The sequence below is a fragment of the Galeopterus variegatus genome, unplaced genomic scaffold (genome assembly GCF_000696425.1).
Source record: "Galeopterus variegatus unplaced genomic scaffold, G_variegatus-3.0.2 Scaffold61, whole genome shotgun sequence".
Lineage (NCBI taxonomy): Eukaryota > Metazoa > Chordata > Mammalia > Dermoptera > Cynocephalidae > Galeopterus > Galeopterus variegatus.
Window position 1 is genome coordinate 383,500 of NW_007726172.1, and position 27,783 is coordinate 411,282.

Here is a 27,783-nt window from a genome sequence, read left to right on the forward strand (position 1 = left end):
CCTACATCCCTGACTAGCTGTGCCACCTTAAGAGAAATCACATAAACCCTTGAAAAGCATCAGGTTTCTCATCTTGAAAATTGGATAATAAATGCACTTACCTCCACAGGGTTAATGTGAATATTAATGTAAGACGAGATAATGCACGTAAAGCATTAAGCACAGTGCCTGGCTTAATTTATAATTAATAATTAATAATATTATAATTAATAATATTACTATTATTAGTAATAATTCCTCTCATTATTAATTATCCCCTTTTTCTCCCCATTCCCAGCTCACTGCCTAATGTATATGATCATCTCTCAGTTTCCAAGGGGGATTGGTTCCAGGACCCCGACAGATACCCAAATCCGTGGATGCTCAAAACCCTGTAGTAGTTTTTCAGCAAAGCTATGCTGGATTGCATTCGTTCTCAAATCTGTTAATACACCAACAACAGAGTAGTCATCCCTCATTCTCCCACTGAAAGGAGAGTAGACAGAAGCCAACTATTGTACCCTCTTTTCCTCAACCTCTCTTCCATTCCCTGGTTATAAAATAATATTCCTGAACCCCAAACAAGATTAGGAATTTTAAAAATCATGCTAGTCTGGAAACAGCTGGGTTTCCCTTATTTCATATGCTCCAGGATCCCAGGGTGACCGAGCTCATATTATTGCAGTCTAATGGTGATAATTATTGAACCAGTTATTTTGGAGTTCACTGGACTTTATTGTCATTCAACCCATACTTCATAGAGGCACAGCTATTTTGTTTTTTGTAGGAGACTCAATAGTCAAAGTAATCTTTTTTTTAACATTTACTTGTACATATTTGTGGGGTACAGTGCGTTGTTTCAATATGTGCATATACTGCGCAATGATTCCTTTAGGGTAGATAGCATAGTTTTGTACCCATTTTCCACCATTTTTCCTTCCCTACCCCACTTCTGGTAACCATTATTCTACTCTCTACTGCTGTAAACTTCTATGAGAACAACTTATTTTTATTTTTTAGATTCTACATGAGCGATATCATGTGGTATTTGTCTTTTTGTGCCTGACTTACTTCACTTTAAGATGATGGTTTCAAAAGCATGAATCAAAACTTCTAAAGGCTACCTATTGCAAAGAGACTAAAACATCAACCACTTAGCAAGACTTACAAGCACCCTGTGCTCTGGCCACCTGTAGCGTCTCTCCCAGACTTTCACCTTGTTCCAGGTGGGTGTGGTGGATGCTCAGGAAATGGATGTTGAATAAATGAGTGAATATGTGAAGGAGCAAAAAAAGAAAAAAAAATACTATAACAAGAATATTTCTCTTTCAAAAAAACAGTAATGAGAAAATCCCATTCAATAACAATCAATCTTATATAGTTACTAACATATGATTTAGTGGTTCACATTCAATACAAAGCATTCCATTGGTTTCTGGTCCTTTTAAATTAAATTTTAAATTAATTAAATTTCACTCTCTTTAAGACCAACCTGTGAGACATTATTTAACTTGCCTACTCTAAAATTTCAGCATTAACTCAGGTAGGGGCATAACCAATTACTGGTTGTCTGACCTTGGGTAAGTTATAGTTAACCTCTCAGTGCCTCAGTTTTCTCATTTGTAATGTGAGAATAATAATACCACTTATAGGTTTATGAGGATAAACACATTAATAAATATAAAGCTCTTTTATGACACATGGCGAGCATTATAGAAGTGTTGACTATGGCTACTAGTTTTATTATTGTGAAAACTAAATTTTGAGAATAATCTTTTATACGATTGTGAATTCCATTGAAGGTAAAGGAAACTAACAGAACACGAGTATTTAGAAACCAGATTAAAGAAGGGGAGCCAGTAAAATATACTGAGATAGAAGATTATGAGGGTTTAAAAGCATAAAAATAATTTTTTGTGTGTTTTTTGCTTTGTTTTCTTTTTAAAAGAAGGGAAGAGCCTAGAAATAAGGACAAAAACTATCCATTGGCTGAGGTGACATGGAGATCACTGATGACCTTCATGGGTAAAATTTCAGAGCAGTGGACAAAGGGGTTGGGGTGGGGGAAGCCAGATGGAAGTACATTATAGAGTAAATGGGACACAAGGAAGTAGAAACAATATATGAAGACGACAATTTTGAGGAGCTCAACTGTGAATTGGATAAAGAATATATTTAAAAAGCAAGGGAAAGTTTTGTGTTGCATGTATACTTTTTAATATTTTAAGTAGGAGTTACTAGTCTAGAATAAGCTTGAGTTTTGATAGGAATAATTCCTCAGGAGTAGGTGGGATGCAGAAGATGCATTGCTGTGAAGTTCATGAAAAGAAGAGAGAAAGTGAAATACCCTCTATGCACAATGAAAATGACCTTTTAATTCTTAAAATAAAAGGGAATGCATAGATCAGTGCAGATGCTAATGAATTAATGGATTTGACAGTGGGCCATTCACTACTGGCTTCTATTTTCTTAATGAGATAGGAGGCAACACATCAGCTGAGAGAAGGAAGCAGAGAGGACAGAGGGAAATTGGAGGAGAGTAGAAAAAGTTTATATTTAAAAAAAAAAAAAAGTCCTTAAGGAGAATGAAAAAAGAACTTGCTGGTGAGTCAGATCAATGTTTCCAGTATTGAAAGCCCATCTGAGGTTGGTAATCGTTAATTTATTGAAATACCAATTTGCTCTGTCACATGATTTTTCTCTAGCTACCTGGGCATAGGTTATGAAGAGGCAGAAAAAGGTGACAGAAAACAATTAAGAAAAAATACATTTAGTGTTTTAAATATAAATATAAATTTATATGTATGTATGAGGGTATTAAAAAGTTCATGCAAAGATTCATATTATCTTTTAATTCTATTTTTCTGTGAAATTTTTTTTCCGTGAACTTTTTATATCTGATCTCTTAAATATGATGCTCAAACTCATAGCTTGCAAAAAATTCAGAGAAATGGAACCTGAGATTCCAATTTATTAATTTATCAAAATCAAAAAGTATATATCATAATATCTTGTGTTGGCAAAGTTCTTCACAGTCTGATTTGGTTTGATCACTTGAAAAATAATTTGGCAATGTCTAGTAAGATAAAAGTGTTCATAAATTTTTATACATTAATTATAACTCTGGAAATTTACTCTAATAAATAATTTAAATTTAGAAAATTAATAAATAAAAGTGTTCATTCCTCTGTCATTTATAATAGCAAAAATTTGAAAAGACCTTTAATTGTCAACAATAGGAAAATGATTTAGTAAGGTAAATTATATCCACTTAGAAAATTACATGGTCATTAAAATTATAATTATAAGACTATGCAGCAAGATAGAATAATGCTTAATGAAGAAAGGTGATTTCAAAAATTGTGTACCTTATGACAACTATATAAACAGATGAATTTGTTTAAAAAATTAAACCAAAATAAAATTTTTAAATCTCTGTAGTAGTAATGGGAATTTTTCTCTTTATTTCAAAATATTCTTTAATACGGTTCATTTTATAAGTTTTCTTTTTAAGGAGACTATTAAAGGAGTGTTTTTCCTACCTCTTTTCTGAAAACTTTGTGATTATTACATCACGTAACACCTCATACTTCAAATAAAGCCAACAATTCTGTTGTCAGAGAAGATTAGACTTATATGACAGTTCACACTTCAAAGTTATTTGGTAGAAAAAGACCATATGCACATGTGTTTTTTAAAAAAAATTTATTTCAAGATCTTTTTTTTGCTGTATTTTTCCTGAAATGGAAATTAAGCAGACTACCTAAAATTGCTAGCCATTCTTTTCCATTATTCTCATTTTTATTCATTTATCTTACCCTTCACATCCAATGTTTTAAGAACTCTTTAGTTATTGAATTATAATTTAGCCTTTTATTATGAGGATCTTGTATAAGTATAAAATTTGGACTCAACTTCAGGAAGCCTTTTGATTTCAAAACTGAGAGATGGTTAATATTTAGCCCTATGATGAACAATTATTTGCATAGTTAGGAGTTCCTAAATTATTCGTTAATGGATACCTGGCAGTACTCGCCATTTCTCAGAAGTTCTCTATTAAAGTATTAAAGTTCCTTTCTCTCTCTCTCTATCTCTCTCTTCCCCCACCTCTGTCTCCTACACACACACACACACACACACACACACACAGAGAGATAAACTGATTTATTTTGATTAAGAGCACAGATATTCTGGCTCTATAAAGTCTAAGGTTCTAATTTGAGTTCTTCTGTGTCTGGGCCATTTTATGTTGGGCAAATGTTCATCTGTATATTGTCTAGTTATATCAGGCAATCCTCTAAACAACCCTACTGATTGCCTGATATAATGTTTACAGAGCCAGGTATGAAGCAGGCACTGAATATATGGTTAGCAATTTTATCAATTTTATATTATTATTTAGGTCTTGATTTTCCCTTAGTCTGTGAGCACCCATATGGTAATACAATTTCTTGTAAATTGAGTTGCACCTTTAGCAGAGATTTTGATTGAGCTCATTACTCAAAAAGGCAGATTACCTTCTGCTTTTTGTGTTAGCCTTATATAGGTTCAGTAAAGATCTATTTAAAAAATAAATAAATGAATAAGTGAATTCATGAATGAATGATTAGATGCTACTTTTTGAGAAGGCAGAACAAATACAATATGATAGAAGAGATGAGAGAACGGTCCATGGGAAAAAAAAAGAAAGAGAATGACCAATTTACTTGTGTGCCCAGGGCCAGCCTAGAAAGAGTTGCTCTATTTTGAAAATCACAGAAAAATGTGTCAAGTAACTTATTTTTAAAAGTTAAGCATGAAATTCTCTGATGATTTCTGTATTTGATACTAATAAAAATAATGTGGAATTAACCATAATAAAGATAGAAAATTGAGCTACACATACACAATCTAAATGTATGGAATATTTCAGAGTTGGCTGATAAAAAGTAAGATGGTGAGTGACCTCTGAGTAGTAAAAGGCAGAGAGAGAAATGGCCTTTTCTATATTCTATTGTGCCTCTGGGTAAAATTCTTGTAAATCTAGCTACAAAGCTGTATGTCATAAGATTTTTAGGTACCTACTGTGTCAAAGATTTCCCCTGGGGAGATCAAATCTTGCCATGGAAGGGATTTGTAAAAGTGACACACATGCCAGTGTCAACCACAAGCACAAGTGCCAACACAGTGAGCCTCCAATTTAAATCAATGATCACGCCATGTTATAGAACCATTAACTTTTAAGGTTTTTTTGAGAAAAGGTGTGTAGAAAATATATAAAAGTGAAGTCTTTATAGATCGAAATGACAATGCATCATTTTGAAATCATAAAATACCTTAGTGAAAGTTATTACAGCATCTTACATTGGTATTTCACCATCCATTAGACATTGCCTATTAATGTTCATGACAATTGCTATCATCTGAAGTAGAATTATGCCCCTAGCACACATTAATCATATAAAAGCTTAAACACTGAAAAGAAATTCAGCTTGCTTTGATTTTTTTCAGTGTGTTCTTCCAAAAAGTGATACCAAGAATTATTGTTTATTGAATTGGAGTTACCAACCCTTTTAGAGATATTTAGTTTTCTTCAACATCAATATCATTAAGGTAAAGCAAATTTACCCATTCATTAGGGAACTCAAAAACCTAATTATAAGACAAGAAAACACTTGGCTTTTTTAATAGACTTTTTAGAAAAGATTTAATTTCACAAAAGAATTGAGAAGATAAGTACAGAGATTTCCTATATACACTATACCTATTTTCATCTATTATTAACAACCTATAGTAGTATGTTACATTTGTTATAATTAATGAAAAAATATTGATACATTATCATTAATTAAAGCCAGATTAACTATAGTCAGATTTCCTTAGTTTTTACCTAATATACTTTTTGTGTTCCAGAATTTGATCAGGATACTACATTACATTTAGTTGTCTTGTCTCCTTAGGCTCCTCTTGGTTGTAACAATTTCTCAGACTTTCATTATTTTGGAAGACCTAACAATTTTGAATAATACTGGTCAGGAATCTTGTAGGATGTCCCACTATTGGAATTTGTCTTATGCTTTTCTCATGATAAAAATGGGATTATATGTTTTAAAAAGGAAGACCACAGAGGCAAGGGGCCATTTTGCCACATCACGTCAAAGGTTCATACTATTGACTTGGCTTATGACTGCCGATGTTGACCTTGACTACCTGGCTGAGGTAGTGCTTGTCAGGTTTCTCCACTGTGAAGTTACTCTTTTTTTCCCTTTCCATACTGTACTCTTTGGAAAGTAGTCACTGTGTTCAGCCCACAACTAAGGAGTGGGGAGTTTGCTCCCCTCCTGAAAGTGGAGTAGTTACATAAACTATTTGTAATTCTGTACTGGAGACTTGCCTGTTTTCCCCCATTTAACTTTTTGGTTTTTTATGTAACCATTTATTTTTATCAGTGAGAACTCATGGATTTTTATTTTATACTTTGAGTTATAATCTAATACTACTTTATTTATTCTGTTGCTTAAGTAATTTAAGCTTGGCCATTGTAAAATCTTTCTGTTGTCTCCTGTCCTATTTTGACATGACTCAATCAGTGTTGGTTTATTTATTTATTTATTTTTTATCACTTCCTTAATTTCTGACACTACGCGATGGTCTAGGCTGATCTTTAATATTTCCTGTCCCAGTCCTGGAATCTGCCATTTCTTCAAGAAGATCAAATTTTTTATTGGGGAATGGCATTAGGCATCAAGACCTGGGTACTAGGTGTGTTCATTGCTACCAGGGAATAGTTGCTTCTAGTTCTTCTCAGATGACTGAGCAGATATATATATGTGTGTATGCTCACTAACCATGTATGTACACATGTCTATAAATATTTCTATATGTAGTCATGGGTATCTATATTAAGCTAAGCATGAGTTTTATACTGATTTCTCCAACTCTAATTCATTACCACATGTGTCATTCTATCCTTATTCCCTTGCTTACCTGTTGGGAAGCCATATTATCTAGCAGAATAATTCCTAAAATGTATGGAGTATATCTGCAAACTTCAGGTTACAACCAGCAGTGCCTTTTGATGTCTAGACCTTCAGAATTCTGGTTCTGACAAGATGGAATAGCCACATTTCTACCTGGTCCTCCCATTTACAAGTAAAACCTTGAACTTAATTCAACAAATGAGCATAGCAGAAAATGAAAGGTAGAAACTAGAAGGTAGGGCTGGCCCGGTGGCGCACTGGAGAGTGCGCCACTTGGGAGTGTGGCGGCGCTCCCGCCGAGGGTTCGGATCCCATGTGGTGACCGGTTCCCGCTCACTGGCTGAGCGCGGTGCGGGCGCAACACCGAGGGTTGCGATCCCGTTACCGGTCAGTAAAAAAGACAAAAAGGAAAAAAAGAAAAAGAAACTAGAAGGTAGACTTACTGAGGACCATGGGACTTGAGAAATGATGTGATAATGAGTTCCTTATGTTTCCGTATTGCCTCCCGTATATCCCAGACAGGGTACTAAAGGAACCTTCAGTCCTTAACCACCAACAGACACAGACAAAACAAGCTCCAATCAAAACCTGTTTCTCCTAATCATAATGTGAGGAAGGGGATTGCTAACAACAGAAAACCCTTTTGGCAATACACACACTTCTCTCACCAACTCTAAAGGAGTAATTGCAGCCATTCCTTGTGCCTTTGATTTCGGCGGGACCAAGTAAGGAGTTGATCTTCCACACCAGCCCTCTCCTGCCCTTTACAAGCAGACAGCACTCTGGTTCCCCCTCCAGGATTGTTTCAGTGTGGTCCAGTGGTGATCTGAGGCTTCACTCCACCTATCAGGAAGGGGACTTAAGGAGGTGGTGGCAGACCTAGCTAGTTGCTACTGGGTTCCCACAGTCATGGGGTCCAATGGGGAGCTTAGCCTCCACCTCTACTTGACATCCATAACAGGATGTTACAAGTTGGAGCTAGTAGGAACTCCACTTTTCCCCTGCATCTGGTGTCAGTAGGGTCTGGTGAGGAGCTGAGCCTCTACCCACACCAGCATCAGCAAAATGAAATGTGGTGATGTGAAGAAAAACAACTAACACTTCACTTCCCCCTCCCATGCTGTCGGGGGGCCTATTAGGAAGCTGAGCCTTCACTCCCACTTGCAGGCAACAAGATGGTATGAGTGTTTCCACTTTTGGGGGGAAATTATCAGCAAGACCAAAGGCAGAGCTGAACTTCTACCCCATTTGTCTGCAGTAAGGCAATGTGACTCAGTGCCTCACTTTTTCTGGGGTGATGTCAGTGGGCCCAATGGAAATTTGTACATTCCCATCTACTTAGTCCTCATGCTTACACCTTAATAGAGGAGAACTTTCTGCTAAATAACAAGAATAATAATAATAATAATAATGTAAAATAAGATCCAGAGCCGTATAGTACTCATAATGTTCAGAATACAATTGAAAATTACTTATTATACCAGGAAATCACAAAATGAATGAAAAAAGAAAAGTAGCACACACCAACATTGAGATAAATCAGATGTTAGAGTTTTCTGACAAGAATTTTAAATAAGCTATCATAAATGTTTCAATAAGCAATTATGTATTACTTGAAATAAATGGAAAAAAATAGAAAATGTAAGTCAAAAAAATAAAAGTTATCAAAATAAAAACAAGTGGAAATAATAGAACTGAAAAATACAGTAGTCAAAATAAAAACCTCATTTGATAGGCTCAAGATTAGAATTAGAGTGGAGATGACAAAGCATAGAATCAGTGTACTTGAGGACAGATCATTTGAACTTACCAAATTTGAAAAACAGAGAGAGAAATAGACTTGGGGTGGGGGTTAGGGGTGAGAGACAGGATCTTAGGAACCTGTGGAACAATAAAAATAGAGCTAACATTGACATCATTAAAGTCCCAGAGGGAAAAGAGGGAGCAAGTGGGAATGAAACAGTATTTGAAGAAATAATGACTAAAATGTTCCCAAATTTGGCAAAAGACATAAACATGTCGAAAAACCAGAGAAAACCCCAAATCGGATAAACACAAAGATATCCATGCCAAAATGCATTATAAATAAATTTCTGAAAAATAAAGACAAAGTAAATAAATGAGTAAATAAATAAATCTGGAAAGCCCACAGAGAAAAACAATGCATTACTTATAGAGAAACACAATTCAAGTGACAGCAGATTTCTGATCTGAAACTAGGGAGGCCAGAGCATTGGCATAACTTTTTTTGAGTACTGACAGAAAAGAATGTCAATCATGAATTTTATATCCAATTTCTTGTTTGACTTATCTTAATGGGCTACTGACTAATATTTCTGTACCCAGGATAACAACCACCCTTCTCCAGCAATTTAGCCACTGTAATTCCAAAGTTACCTCTCCGAAAAACAAAAATCTGATCATGTTATGCAAATCAATTTTTCTCTCTTCTAACTTCAGCCTTCCATTTAAAATCATTCAATAGCTTCACATTTTCCTTTGGATTAAATCACATTCTTACCATACATATGTGAACCACTTATTATCTAGCTGCTACCATCTTCTCCATTGTTTTCTTTTTTTTATACTCCACTTAGCACTCAATGCCAGTTGTATATGGCACTCCTTTCTATTCTGTTCCTTAACAATTCTTTTTCTTGCCACTATGAATTTCTCTTCTCTTTGACTGAAATATTCACCCTGCCTTTGCATTATATATCTCTCTCTAGTATTGCCTTCTATAGAAAGACCTGCTAATACTCCTCATTTACTACTGGATCACAGTATGGATTAAGGCCCTACCTGTGTCTTTCCATAGCACTCTGTAGTAATTTGGATTTACTGTAATTTTTGATTTATTGTAATTACAGATTTACTTATCTGGATACCCCAGTAGAGTGAAATCCAGTTGGTAATATAATTATTTTAATAACAGTTACACTGGTTAATATTTCCTGTCCCAGGAAATATTAATCCATGGTATACATTAGGTGTTCAGTAAATGTTGGTTGAATGAATGATTAAATGAATGGTCAGCTTAAAATCTCAATTGTTTCTTTCTTTGTTAGGACTTTATCAAAGATATTGATAGTTTCCCAGAAGATTAGGAACTTAGGGTCTTAGACTTGATCTTATAGAGGAAATTGTTACTGAAACATCAGTGCTTAAATTTCTCAAAGGAAAATTATTAACCCAGGAACTTAGGTTATCCATTTGGACTTACAAGCCAGTTTTTATGACTCCATTGCCACTGCATGAGATGCTGTCAGTGCCCCACCCACATCTCCCCAGCATTCCTCATTCTAGTACATACTAATAGAATCGTGCTATCACCTACTTTCAAACAGGCCAGAAGTGCCCAGTAGTGAATGTGCCTGGGTCTAGCATTCAACCAGTTTCAGAAAGGATTTGGCATAATTAATTCATCTTTCTCACCTGTTGATTGTAATAACTCTGAGACATGTTCTACAGGATGTTACCGAACTCCTCTGAAAAACTAACAACAGTTCTCTTCGGGAGTAACCTGTTCGGTAATGGGCCTGTATTAGCTTCCTTTCATGCATCTATTCTCAATCCCCACTCTACTCCTGAGTTTTCTGGGACTCACCCCCCCCCCACCCCAATAAATAGTTTGCATTCAAAATCTTAACTCAGGTTCAGTTCTGGGGGAACTAAACTTGAAACAATCCCAATCCGTTTTTAGCCAGCTAACAACAGTATGGTGCTCTTTACAGAGCCATCACTGGCACCAGTACCAAGGGATGGTTCATTATATGTCACTCCTCCTAGATCCTAATGTTGTTAAACAGATGGGAAAAAGCATGAACTTAAAGAGAGAAATAACTTATATGAAAATGGCCAGTGGGTGGAAGAAAAGAGATAGCGCTCCTTGCTTCCCATTAATGATGATGTGAAATTTATAGGCAGATGGTCTGTAACAGGAGTGACTATAACTTGAGTACACTGTTTTCTTAGTCACTCAGAAAATGCTATTATTAGTTTTAAATTACAGCCTTGGGACTTTAGCACTTCATTTGCTTCTCTTTACTCTAATATCCATCTTTCTAAACCACTGACTAGCAGTCAACAGATTTATCCTCTTCCCACTATCCCTTCACAAAAAGAGCTACAGACACACAACACACACACAAACACTTTTGTGCGTGACAAAGCTTGAAAAGACATTAAAGGCCTCTCTGAAATATCCGTCAATAAGTTTCTATATTTATTTAATGAATAAACAAGTTTAGTCAAATTAATTTCCTGAAGATCTAAGTGAAGACTAAAGAAGGGAAGTCTTGGTAAAGACTGAAAAACAGAAGTGAATTAAAAACAAAAAACAAACAAAAAAAAACCACTTAGAAAATTTGCCTTTTTGCCCTCACTTAATGAGGGCAAATGTCTTAATGAACAAGGAATAACAGGACATTTTGTGAAGTCTTTGCTTGGCTCAGTGGCCCAAAATGCAACTTGTACTTTTGTCATAGTATGTTCACTTTGTGGTTATTCAAACTTATTAATTGTGTATGTCTCTTAAGTCACTATACTGTTGTATGCTTGAACATTTACTTAAAACTTTAAAAAAGTAAAATCTATATGTACAGATAATTTCCTTTTCCCTTGCTCTCTCTATTTCAGTTTCCTGACACTGGGAAGGCTTGGTTCCCCCAAGAAGCAGTTTCTGGTAGAAGTCTGAAGGTAATTTGAAAGAAAAAAAGAAATCCAGTATAGTCAATGAATTAAGGATAAGAAGGTTTCCAATCAGGTAGGAACATTAAATTTCACACATTCAATCACCTTAAATTAAGTGTGCTGATAGCTGGATATGATATGACTGTTTGAAAAAAGATGGATATCTAACCTACCCTATAAAAATACTGTTCACAATTCCCTTGGAGGTTGTGGTGTTTATCAGAGAATACCTTGGAGGGAAAGAAATACAATAACAGCCTGATGCTTTTCTTTTCCATTTTTAGCTCATTGTTACTAAGTCAGAGCCTGTGGTTTAATCTCAGTAGGTTAGGCATGGAGAGCAGCAGATTAACTCTTTCAATATCTTCTCCTAAGACAAGTCATTTTCATAAGTTGTGTCCATGACCCTCCGTATCAAAATTAAGAGTCATGATGGCATAGAATCTTCTAAGTGAGAAATAGTCAACTTAGTAGTAACGGTGGGAGGCACCTGGCTTGGTTCTTCTTGGGGCACACCTAGGCTTGATCCTGGCGTGACCAAAGTGAGTGCACAGAGGAAGTTAGAAGGGGGCAGAGTGCAGCATGTGAAAGAGCAGTTTTGTTTTCATTTAACTATGTATGTCAGAATCTCACTGACAACTCCCTTTTTACTTGCAATTTGAGATCAAAACATGGGCCAAAGAAATGTCCCATTTTACGGCAAGACAATAGTAGAGATATCAAAATCCAGGGCTAGTCTTCTCATTTGCAGTTATGTAGTCAGTGTTTAGCACAGCACTTGACCCCTAGTCAGTAATCAAATGGAGACATGCGTTAAACAAAGGATAGATGAATGGATGAAAAAAAGTTAATATAAAAAGGGTGTTTGTCCTTGTATTGCTTTGTGTGTTGACTTCTGTAGTTTCAGGACCCAGCCCTATAACTGGCACATGGAATGTAAGGAGTAAAATTTGTTGAATGAATGAATGAGTCCCCATGATTCTAACAATAATTATAAGACCAACATAGACCCCATATTTGCTAAGGTCTGTAGCATCACTATCCATGACATAAAAGCCTGGATCTCAAACTACTGATGTAGCTGACAGTTTATTTAGTTTTGAGACTGATTCTTAATAACTTAAATGTTATCCTTTACATTTAGTTATAGTGCCTACATTAGATTTACTATAAAATGACTTGAATATGAGTAGAAAATTTTTCTGATAAGCTTCTAAGCTATGTTATTTGCAAAATATGTTTTTTAGAACATTTTTATAGTGACACAGTTAAGAGCAATTTCAGAATCACTAGCTGCTAAAATTGTTATTTATACTTTTTCAAAGGTAGTACAGCCATAGCACTGTAGCAGCTATTTCTCTGTAATCTGCTCGTGCTCTCTTCTGCATTCTCAAGGGAGAACAAAGCCATTTCATTAAAGAAAGAAATGTAAAATTTACTGCAGACTAAAATGCACACACACACACACACACACACCCAGATATGAAGATGAAGTAAGGATCTAAAATAAATCCCTGGATCTCATTTCGGAATAAGAGAAAATCTACTCATATTTGAATTTTTATTATTTTTTCAATGTGTGATGTTCAGATGTATTTACTAATTTACTAACTTATTAATAATTCTGGGTTGCTAGAAGGGGCATTATCTATGTACTATTTTGTCTTTGTATGTAATTACAATAATCTACAAGATTGTTTCCCATGTCCTATCCTTTTCTTGTATTCTTTTGGGAACAGGAGGCATAGTAATCAGTTGTTTTTAAAATTGAATTCTAGACAGCCAAAAGACTACTATAACTTAAATAAAGATGAAAAATTGTCCTGAAGCAGGAGGTCCCATTATGGAGCACAAAGTCCTCATATGAAAAAGGAAGAATCTTATAGCTAAATGGTCTCATAGTACAAAAGATTTATGATATATGTTTTTTCAAAGTGGATCCCCATTTCTATAATTAATGTCTAAGAGATATCTTTGGTATCTGCAGGATTTTTATTTTTTTAATATTATCATATAGTATTTGATACATACAAAATAATACATGCAAATCTATGTAACTTATGAAGCATAATAATAAAATAAACTCTTGCAAACACACCACAAAACTAAGAGCTAGAATAAACACTGCTGAATCTTCCTTTGTGCTCTACCCTGGTCCTACCTTTCTGCTGTCACAAAAGAGGTAACTCTGCTCTTGGTTTTATATTCAACATTGACTTAATTTTTGTGTATTTTTTAACTATATATGTGATTTGCTTATTTTTGAGTTTTATAAAATTGGTATCGTACTTTATGTATTCTGTGCTTGCTTTTTTTTTGCTCAATATTATGTCTCTGAGGCTCATCCATTTTGTTTTAACTAGTGTTTATTTTTTTCATCACTGTATCATATTGTATTGTGTAAATACAATTTTGTGCTGTTTTGGACCTATTATGAAGTACTTCATAAACATTAATTTTAATGTCTCCTGGTGCGCATGTGCAGGATTTATCTTAACGTATGTACCTAAGAGTAGAATTGCTGGGCATTTGAGAATTCAAATATTCAATTTTAGAAGGTAATATCAAAATGTTTTCCAAAGTCATTGAATCAAGTTGCAGTGCTGTTGCTCCACAGCCTCACCAGTAAGATTGGCCAATCCAGTTGCTATAAAATCTCAATTGATCTTTGTGTTAGTTTGCTAGGGCTGCCATAACAAAATACCACAAGCTCTATGGCTTAAGCAGCATATTTATTTTCACACAGTTCTGGAAACTAGAAGTCTTGGAAGGCTTTGGCAGGTTTAGTTTTTCCTGAGGCTTCTCTCCTTAATATGCAGACGGCTGCGTTCTTGCTATGTCCCTGCAGGACCTTTTCTCTGTGTGCATCCTTGGTGTCTGTTCTTCTAAGGACACCAGTCATATTGGATTAGGGCCCCAGACTCATGACCTCATTTCACTTTAATTACCACTTTAAAAAGACTGTCCCCAAATATAGTCACATAAGGGGCTGGGACTTCAACACATGAATTTGGGGGGAACATAATTCAGTTCATACCAGTTTTAATTTGCATTTCTCTAATTACCAGTAGGTTGAAGATCTTTTCATTTGTTTAATATTCTCTGTTTCCTAATCTGTGAAATTACGGGGAATATCTTCTGTTTTTCTTTTTATCTTTTTCTTATTTATTTCTTGTTGTTCTTTCAATACTATCAAATTAACAATCCTTTATCAACTACATATGATACAAATAACTTCTCCCTGGTTATGCTTGTCTTACTTTTTTAACGGTGTCTTGTAATAAATAGCAGGCCCTAATTTTAATGAAATCAAATTTATCTTTTGGGTTAATGCCTTTTTGTCTTACTAAAAATACCCTTTTCTAGTTCTATGTTATACAGATGTCATTGTAAATTTTCTCCTACAAGTTCTAGTGGATTTTCATTTGTTTTCTATTCAAGCTATCAATCCATCCAGAAATGATTCGTGTGTGTGACCCAATTTCTTTTCTTTCATAAGTTTTTCAGGGTCATTTATTAAGTAGTCCGTTCTCTAATCTGCAATGACTTCTCTATGATTTACCAGGTTTCCAAATATGTTATGGTCAATCTATTTGACACCCTGAAACAAGACCAGAGCATCTTAATTAATATAGCTTTATAATAACTTTATATCTGATGAGCAAATCCTTCTACATTAACAACCTTTAGGAGGGTCTAAGCTATTCTTGGACATTTGACCATTCATATAAATTCAACATTAATAGTTCCACACAACCTCAGTTAAGTATTTTGATTAGAATTATACTGAATGTGTAAATTAAGTTGGGGGGGAATTTACATCATTATGATGAGCCTTTCTATCTAAAAACAAGGTGTATCTCTCCTTTTATTTTGGACTTTCTTAACATCTTTCCATACAGGTTTATAGTTTTCTTTATAAATGTCTTACATGTCTTAGATTTATTCCTAGGTAACATTTTTTTCTATTTTAAATGAATTTTAAGGTCTCTCTTTGATAATGGTTTATAGAAATGCAATACTTTTTGTTGTTGTTTTGTTTGTTTGTTTTTTGTATCTTGAGCTTATATTCACCAACTTGCTAATATGGGTGACCGAAAGATGTTTAAGATAGTGTGTTACAATAAGAAATAATACTCAGTGACCAGAAGACCTGAGTTCTAGTCTGTATCCATAAGAATACACTATATGAATTCAAGTAAGTAATTTTATGTGTAAGCTTTTCTGATTCTAATATTATGATCATTTATAAAATTCTGTTTGAAATATGATGAGTTTCAAGCCTATAAAAGTTTTGAAATCTATTTTTAAAAATCTGTAAAGAAGCAAGTATTTTCCCCTTTTCACCTGAATTTGATATTAAACTGTAATCATTCATCTTCACTTACATGATGCTGTAGCTGTAGTTGACACAATAACAAATATTATGTCTAAACATTGTGTACTTATGTACTTATTTCTTTTTCATGGGTTGGGGGGCAGCTTGCCAGTATGGGGATCCAAACCCTTAACCTTGGTGTTAGAAGACTGCGCTCTAAGCAACTGAGCTAACCAGCCAGCTCCTGTGTACTTATTTCTTAAATGGACATTTTTGTTTAAGAGTGTTTTACCTAAATTCTTGATTTTCTTTTCACAATTTTGCATTCCCCATGCCACTGCAACTGACTCATAATAGAAAATTATCCTCTTTTCCATTTGATAAAGCTCTTCTTAGAATATCAAGTTTTAAGTTATTAATAAGTGAAACTTTGGAAAATGAGCTTCCATAATTTCCAGCATTAACGCTTTGTTTCACTGGATTTTAGAGCACCACATTCTCCTAATTTTCTTCCATTCTAACTTGACATTCCTTCCTAGTCTCCTTTGGTGATGCTTCCATTCCTCAACCTCTGTTAGAGTTCCCTAAAACGTATTCCCAGCCCTCTTCAGTTCTCCATCTACCTTCACTACTCATGAGTTTTATTCTAGCCTCATTGCATTAATAGGCGTGTGACTATGACTCCCAAATTTATGCTTCTAGCCCTGATTATTCACCCAAGCTCCATACTCATAATACAAGTTGCCCACTAAATACATGTCTCTACTGTATGCATCATAGACCTTTCAAAGTTCACAAATAAAACCAAATATTTTACTTTTTTCTATCACTTTCACTCCAGTTTTTCCCAGCTCCATAACTCATCCAATTCCTGAGGACAAAAAGTTTTGGTTCATCTTTAAACTCACTTTCACAGAATTCCTACATCTAGATCATCAGAAATTCTTGCCAGCTCTAACATCAAAATCTGTCTTGAATCCCCGTGCGTCTCACCATCTTCACCCTGCTCCAAGCCATCATTGCTTGCCTCCCCTAATGTAATAGGCAGCCTCTCACATGTTCTCCCTTCTATCTTACCCCAGTTCTTACAATCTATCACCAATAAAATAGCCAGAATAATCTTCTAAACATTACTGCTGAAAACCATGGTCCCCATCACTCTTAGAAAGAAAATTAAAGAGTTTTCCATCGCTGACGTGGCCTTATTCAATGTTTCTCCTGCCTTACTCTCCAAACTCATTTATTGCTACTCCCTTATACACTCACCTCTAGGATTTTTCTTTCTCTGTAAGCCTCTTCCCATATCAGGACTTTGGGATTTATTATTCCCTCCAGCCTGGGTGGTCTGTAAGACTCCTTCAAACAAGATCTCAGAAGGCATTTACATTTCATCTTATGGAGACATTTGGTAGAAGACATTGTGCAAAAGATATATGCATTTTACTTTGCAGACTATTCACCCATGTAGCATTTTGCAAGTTTGTTAAATAACAAATGTGAACTGATAGAGCTAAAACAAAAGAATTACATTTGGAGAAAACTATGTGTTTTAAACAGTGAACTTTAAGGAATTGTAGACGTGTGAGTTACACCAGGGTTCCAATATTGAAAGCATGAAAATCACCCGAGGTGGATCCCAGGCACACTCAAGTGCCCAAAGAGGTTCTGAACAGGAAATTAGGACAGGGCCCAGGGGCCTGCCTTTTAACAACAGTTGATTCTGCTGCTGATGGTTTGTGAACAGCCTTTTGAGAGACACCGAGCTAGTGTATTTGCTGAGGTACAAGAGAGAAACCTGACATGAGCTGGTACAGATTACCAATAGTATGCAATTAAGGATCACCAGGCGATATAAAACCTAAGTGACAAAAGAGGAAGAGAATCAAATCCATTCATAGAAATGGACTTAGAGTGCTGGCCAGTTAGCCCACTCAGTTCGAGTGTGGTGCTAGTAACACCAAGGTCAAGAGTTCGGATCCCCATACAGGCCAGCTGTCAAAAAAACCTGAAAAAACCCATCATGTAAGAGGCTAACACAGAAGGGTAAAAGAAGTCTTCATGAAACCCAGAGAAAAGATTGTAAAACTACTCTTTAGATCCTGTCTGAAGTCATAGCTGAAAAAAAGAAAAAAAAAAAAAGAGAGAGAGAAATGGACTTGTATTTAACAGCCGAATGGAATTAGATGTTTTTTTCAGTTGTATGGTATTCAAATATTTAGATAAATATCATAAGTTTTGTAACATATATTTTTATTGCTATAAAATTGTGCATACATGTGTGTCGTAGATATAGATTAAAAATATAGGTAGGGGATATAGATATAAATGTATGGGTATGTAAAAAATTTGTGATCTAGTTTTTCTTCAGCTGATACTTAATAATGTCTTTATAACTTTCTAAATAAAGAACCTCTCCAAATGTTGTTTAGAGAAAAAGATACCTGTCTCTTTATCCTTTTCTGCTTTCCTTTCCTCATCCTCCTCCTTGTCTTTTCCCTTCTTAAACAATTTAGTTCAAAAACCATTAGATAAGGCCAAGTAAGCCTTTGTCACTGCAGAGAGGGTGTGGAGGGGACCACAATGGCTTGATATGGGGCACAGAGCTGGAGAAAAAGAGCAGAGAGGGTCTGCACAGAGGAGCCTCGTGCAGGGTGTTGGAGTCTTTTGGGAATGAGAAGAGCGTCCCCATGGGGAAGTGTTCCCAGCAATCACTCGATACAGGCGAGGAAACCGTTATGTGGGATGGAAGTATGGCAGCAACAAGAATTTGTTTAAGTACAGGGAGACCGATCTAATAAGTAAGAACACTGAAGATAGTGGTAATCAGTGTTTCTCATTGACTGAAAAGGGAGTTAAAGTATGAAAAAGGCAAAAACTAGAATGAACTCTATGGTGTTAGAAGTGAACTCAGTTTTCAAGATATATAGACAAATACAGAAATAAATATAGATATAAGGTGTATGTGTGTATGGTTCTATAAATGTGATATGCATGTGTGTTTTCATATTGTTTGTGTGTGTGTGTGTGTGTGTGTGTATGTATAAATCCCCTAGCTCTGTCTGTTAAGAGGGTCTGTCTGGGCCAGCTGCTCCCCGATAGCAATGAGCACACCTACTGCCCAGATCTTTTTTTTTTTCCCCCCGGTGGGATTTGATTGATTGGCTAGCTTTATTTTTTTTATTTTAATTATTTATTATTAGCATATTCGTTCTTACAAATCGTGATATTTCTTTATGCCTTTTACCCGACTTATCACTTCCCAAACTCCCTCCCACTCCCCCACCCATCTCTAGTGTCCTTAGGTTTGTTCTCTCCTTCTCTTCTTTCTTTCCTTCCTTCTTTCCTTCTTCCCTCCCTTCCGCCTACTCTCCTTCCCTTCCTTTCTTCCTAGCATACTGCCCAGATCTTGATTTCTAAATATAGTTCTTCAATCAAAGGAACCAGAGCTCTTTGGAGAAATGACTGATTCCAGAGCTAGAGCAGGGGAAGTATAAGGTGATCCCATAACATATTACTGTTCCCAGAAGTAAAAAAAGAAATAAAAGAATGATGGGGAAATGTCAAAAGACATATTAGCCAAAGTGAAGGGGTTTCCACTGGGAAAATCATGAACAATCTGATCCTCTACATAAGTAACGATAGAAACAGATTCTAATTCATTGAATAAAATAGCAGTCTGTGAGTTCATATTCATAGAAATAATTAAATTGAATAGTTATAAGTTTGATGAGGAACAGGATATTCACATAACCACAAAGTACCTTACCACAAAACTTATTGATGATGAAGGAGAAACAAATAACTGTACAGTGGAGAAGACTGAGTGCCACCTCTTGATCAAATGAGTAAAATTAATGTCACAGTAAGGGTCTAAATCAAAAGTTTGCCAAAATGGTTTGACAGGATGCAGTGAAAAGACCAGAGCTTTACTACTACCGTTTTCCTGCCAAAGAACACATATCCTGAACATATTATGAGACAAACACAAATAACTAAATCCTATATAATAACTGTCCTGTAATCTTTAAAATTTCAAGGTTATGAAATTCAAGGGAAACCCAAGAAAATTTTCCAGATTGAAAAAACTAAAGAGACAGGACAACTAAATGCAACCTGTGATATGTGATTCTAGACTTTTGTTATGACGGGCATTACTGAGATAATTGACACAACCTGAAAGGGGCCTGAGGATTAGACAGTACCATAGTAATGTATCAGTGTTAATTTTTTATTTTTATTTTCATGCTTATATTTGAATATATGTTTGTAAGAAACACTAAAGTATTTGGAGTCGACAGTATATCATGTTAGCAACTTACTTACAAATGGTTTGGGAAATAAGTTACTTTTACTGTCAATTCAACTTTTATGTAAGTTTGAGGTTGTTTTAAAAAAATTATGAAAAAAAAAAACCACAAAAGATCTTTGAGTTAGATTATCCTTGTCTGGGCAAGTAGTATAGTTAAAAGCTGTTTACAATGGTAGTCAGCTTCTAGTCTAAAATTTGTGCTAATCTCTGACTAATATCATGTAATTGTAGCAATAATCTCATTTTCTATTTTCTGTTTTGGGATGTTTTTCTAATGATTTTTTTTTTTTTGCTTTCTTTTGGTTTTTATTCTATCAAATGTCTGTGAAATTGGTGAACTACACTGTATGATAATAAAATCAGTAAGATTCATAAAAATGAAAATAAGTTCTTGAAAAACTTTATAAATTTCTATCTGCACTCAAATTGGAGTAAATTGGCATGAAATTTGTACAAAAAACAAACCATAAGGAGCACTCGCATGCAGGAACCCAGAACAGTTGAATACGTTTATACTGTACCAGGTGATTTACACATGCAGCAGGGTGACAACTATACGTCAAACAGAAATGCAACCTTTTAAATCATGACCATGTTATATGGCCATGTCAGGCCATATAACAATTGGGAATTCGGTAAATAAATAAAAATATTCTTATTTTCAGCAGTTTTTTAAGTCAGTACTTAGAATAATGAAAAAAATCTCTTTAACTCTCAGAAGCCTGAGCAATGTGTAGTTAAAATAAAGCTGTTGTCCTATTGGCCTGTACCTGGTTATAAATAGCAGTTAAGACATGAGAACACCCCGGGACATTGAAGGGACTCTCTAAATATAGCTTTTCCTTTCTCCAAAAGCTTTTTAGAAGAATGCTATCTTTTGTGAAAACTTGGCTTTTATAAAGGGCACTTAAAATCAGAGACTTTTGGACCTACAAAAGATTTGAAGTATTTCTTTAGCCTGGGAACCCAGATTCTGAAGCCATGAAAACCAAAGCCCAGTGAAATTAAATATTTTTTTTTCATTAAATGGCAAAGAAATAGTAATTATGGCACTCACACCCGTCTTCTAATTCCATTGAATGTAGCTTATCATAGGTTATTTTCATTGCCCTCAGCACCACGTTCACTCTCTGCCTCATCTTTCTTGCATTACCTGCAGACATTATCTGTAATAAATTTTTTAAATTTTGCTCTTTTGTAACTCACTTTCGAAATGCTATTTCTATGTGAAAAATCTGTAAAAGCATTTTCCTTCCTTCTTTAAATGACTCTGCCTGCATTTATAGGTTGTTACTGTGGAACTATTGTATGACAGTAAGTACAGAAATACATTCTAGCAGAGATAAGGGTTGGCGACAGCAAGGTAGGAGGTAGAGTTGTTATACCTTAAAGGGAGATGAGAAGAGAGGAAAGAAAACAAAAATATAATTTGTTTTAAAAGTTACTGTCAAGGTAATGTTTGGCTACACCTAGTACGATAGAGCCTTCTTTAATTTAATTTCCAGAGTAACTTCAGTTGTTTACATTGCCACAGACTAGGGAGTAAACAACACGATTTTTGTGTTTTATCATTTTATGTTATTTTCCTAAAGATTTTTACAAGACTTTTTTTTTCCCCCCCTACCGGTAAGGGGAACACAACCCTCAGCACAGTGTTGTCTGCACCACGCTAAGCCAATGAGCGCACTGGCCACGCCTATATAGGATCTGAACCCATGGCCTAGGCACCACCAGCGCTGCACTCTCTGGAGTGAGCCACGGGGCTGGCCCTACAAGACTTATTTTTTTTTTTTTTTCCTTTTTGTCTTTTTTCATGACCGGCAACGGATCGCAACCCTCAGTGTCGCGCCCATACCGGACAGGGACTGGCAACGGGATCGCAACCCTCGGTGTTGCGACCGCACCTCGCTCAGCCAGTGAGCGGCCAGTCTGTATGTGGGATCCGAACCCTCGGCGGGAGCGCCGCCGCACTCCCAAGCGGCGCACTGTAGCAGTGCGCCACTGGGCCGGCCCCAAGACTTATTTTTTAATAAATAAAAAAGACTTGTTTCTAATTTTTACCTGCTTATTTGCATTTTAATAATTTGATAAATGGCAATTAAACTGAACAGTTATGATTAACCCTGTCCTACAATTTTTAAAAGCACTGGGGATTATGTATGTGTGTGTGTGTAGGTGCATGCACTTGCTATTAAAATTTTTCCAACTAGTGTGCTACCTTTCCAATGAGTTAAATGAAGCTCTCAATCGAAAAATTAATGTCATGTAGACAAAAATCAGATTTGACAGTGGAGCCAGCCCTCGGTAACTTTAAAAGCCACCCTAGGTGATTTATACATGCAGCCAGGTTGAGCATCTCTCTTCAGATGAAGCCATTACGTGGAAGTATAACCAAACATGTCTCTAATTTTATATCTGAAACCTGTTTTATTCTGAGCCATTTGGCAATTTCTTATTCTGTGTGTTTATAGAGTCTTTGGTTGTGTCATAAAAATGTTAAGGTTGGTGTGAACTAAAGAAGTGATATGCAACAAAGAAAGCCTGGAAGATATGATAAACATGAGGTCTTCTAATTACCACTCAAATGAGTTTGGTTGACACAAAACATTATTGGAAATTAGATATTATTAATTTTTAATGCTGAAATAAAATCTTTGATTTAAGTATCAAAGAAGTTCTAATTTGTGCCACCAGATAATAAATTTAAAATTTCTATTTTTGAGTATTTTCTTTGTACCCTGCACTGTGCATAAAACCATTTCCTGAAATTTGGAGGGCAAACTAGAAAAATAGAAATTCTCCACTTTCAAGTAGTTTATATTATAGTCAAATGAAATATATCTAATATGAGATATTTTAATCAGTTCATTGTAACTTCATCAGATGAGTTGTTTTTAATTTAAAACTAATGTTTAGCATTTTGAATAGTTTTTTAATGTTCCTGGTAATGCCATAGAGTTACAATGATAATTTTTAGTACTGATAAAGTCGATAGTAGAGATGCTCAATATTGATAGTAAAATGATTTTGATAATATACAAAATGCCAGATTTTTTAGGCAACAACTTGTCTCTTGCCTAAAATAAATGCACTTATTGTTTATCTTCTTACCTTATAAAATTTTTCTTATTAACATAGTGATCTTACCATATCTTTTATTTCATATTTTAGAATATTTTGTTCAGTGGATTATCTCATTTTGAAACTGTCTATGGATTTATATGTCAATTATAATATTATACAATATGAATATGTTTATCAACAGCCAAATTAATACTTTTTAAATTACATTTAAATTTAATTCATATTTATGTTTTTCAGCATTCCCTTTTCTCTCTGGAGCTTATCCTACTAATTTAAAAAAGGCTGAAAGATCTGAAAATACTAGTTAAAGCAAATGTTTGAAAAATTCTTGAAATAACATAAAACAATGGCAGAGAAGAAGGGTATTAAGCATTGTATGGAAGAGCATGCCATTAATAAAAAAGATTTATAAAAACTACTAACATTCCAATATATAATGAAAATGAAAAACATTAATTATAATACTGAGCAATGACATTTTCAGTAAAGGAAATAAATAAATACTACATAAGAAACTAGCATCTGTAAAAAGATAAATTGGCAATGATGATGCATATATTTAAAATATGTTGAAACATAGTTATAGCAACTGTTTTTCTTTTTGGCTGACAAGAGGCATATTGGAATGTTTAAGCACTATTTCAATTGGAATAGATATTTAGACACTATGCAGAAAATGCTTGCAGAAAAGCAGATATTAATACGTGTGTGAAAAATATGTTTTTAATGCATTTTCACTCATTCGGAAAGAAAAAGATCACCAAATTTAATTTTAAAGTAGCATTGTGATATCTTAAGTACATTCCTAGACTTTTCATGCTACTGTTCCTTTTGTATTTGCCAAATAGCACCGTCCTCCCATTTATCCAAGTTAAAAATCTGGAAGCAATCCCAAGACTGTCATCCTAGGGTCCCTACCTTCATACTCCCCTCTCAATAAATCACTTATTTCTGACTCTTCTATATTATACCACCAGACAGCCCTTTTTAGTGCACCCCTGCTCTCCCATTCTCAGGGCCTAGCATATCTGCCTCTGCCTGCCTATAGAAGTCACTTCTAGTTCATTTTGAGCAGGGCCATTGTTAAGCCTTCCTCAATCCTAGGCAATTGGACTTTTGAAAACTTCACACTACACTTTATCAAATATATTAAAATGCACCCAGATCACATATTCAATATAATTTGTAGGTAACTATATAAGTGCTGAGTGACATTCGTTGTATACTAATAGTATACAACTAATCATCAATGAGTTGTACACTAATATTATGTGTTGAAAATATTAACTAAACATTATATTCTCAGTTTTGCAGGGTTTTTTTTTTCATATTTTGAGACTATTTTTTCATGCATCAAATATTTTTGTAGGTCTTTCTCAAACTCACAGTCCCTAAGGAATGTGCTTCACTATCAAAGAGTCAACCAGCCCTGACAGCGAGACACATGAATATGAGAACTATCACCTAGATAATTAGACCAGAAATGTGGGAGTTGGAATAGGAAGTGTTTGTAGAACAAATACAGAAGTCAAGAAAGAGGTGGTGGTGCCAATGGTAGCAGATGATAATATTAAACAGCCAGGTTCTGTTGAGATGTCAATAGACTATCACCCTACGGAGTAATGTCTCAAAACAGTATGTGAACCGCTTACATATTTAAAAAGAAATACTGATGGCAAACCATCATCAGGAAAGTAAGTTTAGTATGCCTCAAAATAAATGTTAGAAAATGGCAACTGGTTGTGTAAGTGGTTAAATTACCTACTAGTTTTATGACTTAAGTTTTCTAAACATTTCATCTTTAAAACTGAAATAATTAGAATACCATTTTGATAGAGTTGCTAAGAAATTGAAATTATATAATCCGCATTCACTTCTTAGTGTTGTATCTGGCACATATTTTTCTTTTTCCTTTTTGTCTTTTTTATGGGCCGGTAACGGGATCGCAACCCTCGGTGTTGCGCCTGCACTGGGGACCGGCAATGGGATCGCAACCCTTGGTGTTGCACCCGCACCGCACTCAACCAGTGGGTGGAACCAGTCTCTACATGGGATCCAAACCCTCGGCGGGAGCACTGCCTCGCTCCCAGGCGGCACACTCTCCAGTGCACCACCGGGCCGGCCCCTGGCACATATTTGATATTTTTGTTGTTTTATTCATAAAGCACTAGTTAAACGGTAACTGTTTTGTCATTCTTATGGTCATTGTTATACCTTAGAATAGACCGGAAATTATTGCTGAGCTTGATTGGATTCTTTGTTTTGCTTTTAAAGATGGAAAAGTTAATAGTGAGTCAGTTTTGAGAAGAAATGTGTCAGTGTTCTAACATCCTTTAAAAACAAATATTTATTTGTCAAAGGGAAAAAAGTCTCAGTTTGATGAGAAGGTGTAGATTTTAAAAGTATCTTTCTTCTTTGGACTCACACAGAGCCAGTAAACTAGGAGATAAGGCAAAGGATTTAGAAAGTTTTATGTAACAAAGAACATCGCCAGCCCAAGGCTCTTAATGCTTTTGTAATTTTGATGTGAGTAAAATCAGATCCCCATTCTGACGTCAGTACTGCCACTGACTGTGTAAGACATTGGTCAAGTCAATTAACCTCTCTCTGCTTTATTTTCTTCATCTGTAATGTGCAGGTAATATTACTTGTCACTTGCCAACCAGCAGTACTTCTTCAGCTAATTGACTGTCTTAGCAGGGGTATTGCAAAGATTAGCTGATAAATGATTTATAAACCCTTAGAAATATTAGATAAATGATGTAAAAAGTTCTAACGAGGGGCCAGCCCGGTGGCGCACTGCTACAGTGCACCACTTGGGAGCGCGGTGGCGCTCCCGCCGAGGGTTCGGATCCCACATACAGACCGGTTCCCGCTCACTGGCTGAGCGAGGTGTGGGAGCAACACCGAGGGTTGCGATCCCGTTGCCGGTCCTGGTCCGGTACGGGCACAACACTGAGGGTTGCGATCCGTTGCCGGACACGAAAAAAGACAAAAAGGAAAAAAAAAAAAAGTTCTAACGAGTGGACAGAACAAATTATCCCATGCATTAATTTGCTATTTAATTCATATATACTTGATTAAAGAAAAAACTTAAAAAGAGGAAACTCTCAATAAGATTGAAATGGGGTAGTTTACTAGGAATTCTAGAATGCTTTGTATTGCTGTTGTTATTTTTTTAATTCTCTGTTATAATAGGGAATACATCAAAAAACATGCTAAATAAAATGATTACAGTTCATCTCCTTAAATTAATGAAAAGTCTTTTATTAGAAAAATGAACTAAATAAGAATAAAGAAACGTCTTTTCTTAGCCTAGTTTCACTATGGACAACTGTATGACACTGACAAAGTTACTTAACCAATGAGAATCTTGAGTGAGATGATGAAGAACAATCTACAAAATACTTTTTGTTGATAAAAGAACAACATACAAAATTCTGTGCCAAGCTTTGGAAGGAATTCAAAAATCAAAGGCCCAGATCTCAAGGAAAATATAACATAGGGAAAAGATCAACATGAAAATAATTATTTCTCACATAATGCAGAATTAAAAAACACAGCAGTAAAGTTATTCATTCTACCCAGAGATGGGGAAGAAGGCAGAGCTTATAAAGTGGGCTTGAAAGATGAGAAGGATTTTTGTTGTATTGATTGGAGGGAAGGGTCATATTAGGTTGAGAAAACAGCATGAGAAAACCTATAGGAGCACACACACAGATATTGAATGTGTTGCTATAATTGGAGCTCAGGTAAGCACAGGAGCAATGTTGTGGGAAGAGAGGCTAGGATAGTATAGTAGGTTGGCTCCATATTCTTAGGTACTGTTCAGAAATTTTGCACTACATTTTGTGGGTTTCCAGAAACCACTGAAGATTTTTGAGTACTATTTATGTTTTATAAAGTTAGTTCTGGCAATAGAGTAAAAGATAAGTTGTAGAAGAACAACATTAGGTAAGTATAAGTAGTTAGCCTACAATTGCAATAATCAAGAAAGAGGTGATGCAGTAGTGGTCAGAAGAAGAATGGAAATGAAAATCATTTAAAAGACATTGAATGGAGAGAATTAAACAATGAGATTTGAGAAATAATTGGATGTGAAAGATTAGGGAGATGGAGTAATTGAAGATAATTTTGAGATTTCTATCAGAGATGCCTGAGAAAATAGTGCTAATATAAACTAAAATAATGAGGATAGTGAATATTCTGGAGGCAGATGTAGTGATGCAGAAAGCAAGAGATTCCACTTTGAAATGTGCTGAATTTGAGATTTTAAAGACTTCCATGGTGGAATATCCAATAGGCAATAAACACTCTCTCAGTGAAGCTTCAGAAAAATATCAGTTCCCAAAATTACAGATTTGTGTGTCATCAGTATACAGGTAGAGGTTAAGGTTTTTAGGATAAATGGGATTATCAAACAAAACATAAAGAACAAACAA

At 35.2% G+C, this 27,783-nt stretch overlaps 1 protein-coding gene across 1 annotated transcript in view; it reads left to right on the plus strand.

The window, feature by feature from the left end:
• Positions 1–27,783, plus strand: part of PKIA (protein kinase (cAMP-dependent, catalytic) inhibitor alpha) — an 85,513-nt gene that overhangs the window by 46,483 nt on the left and 11,247 nt on the right. The window contains exon 2 of the mRNA XM_008576267.1: positions 11,577–11,703. The gene's annotated coding sequence lies outside the window, so the exon portion shown is untranslated. The remainder of the gene's footprint in view (positions 1–11,576; positions 11,704–27,783) is intronic.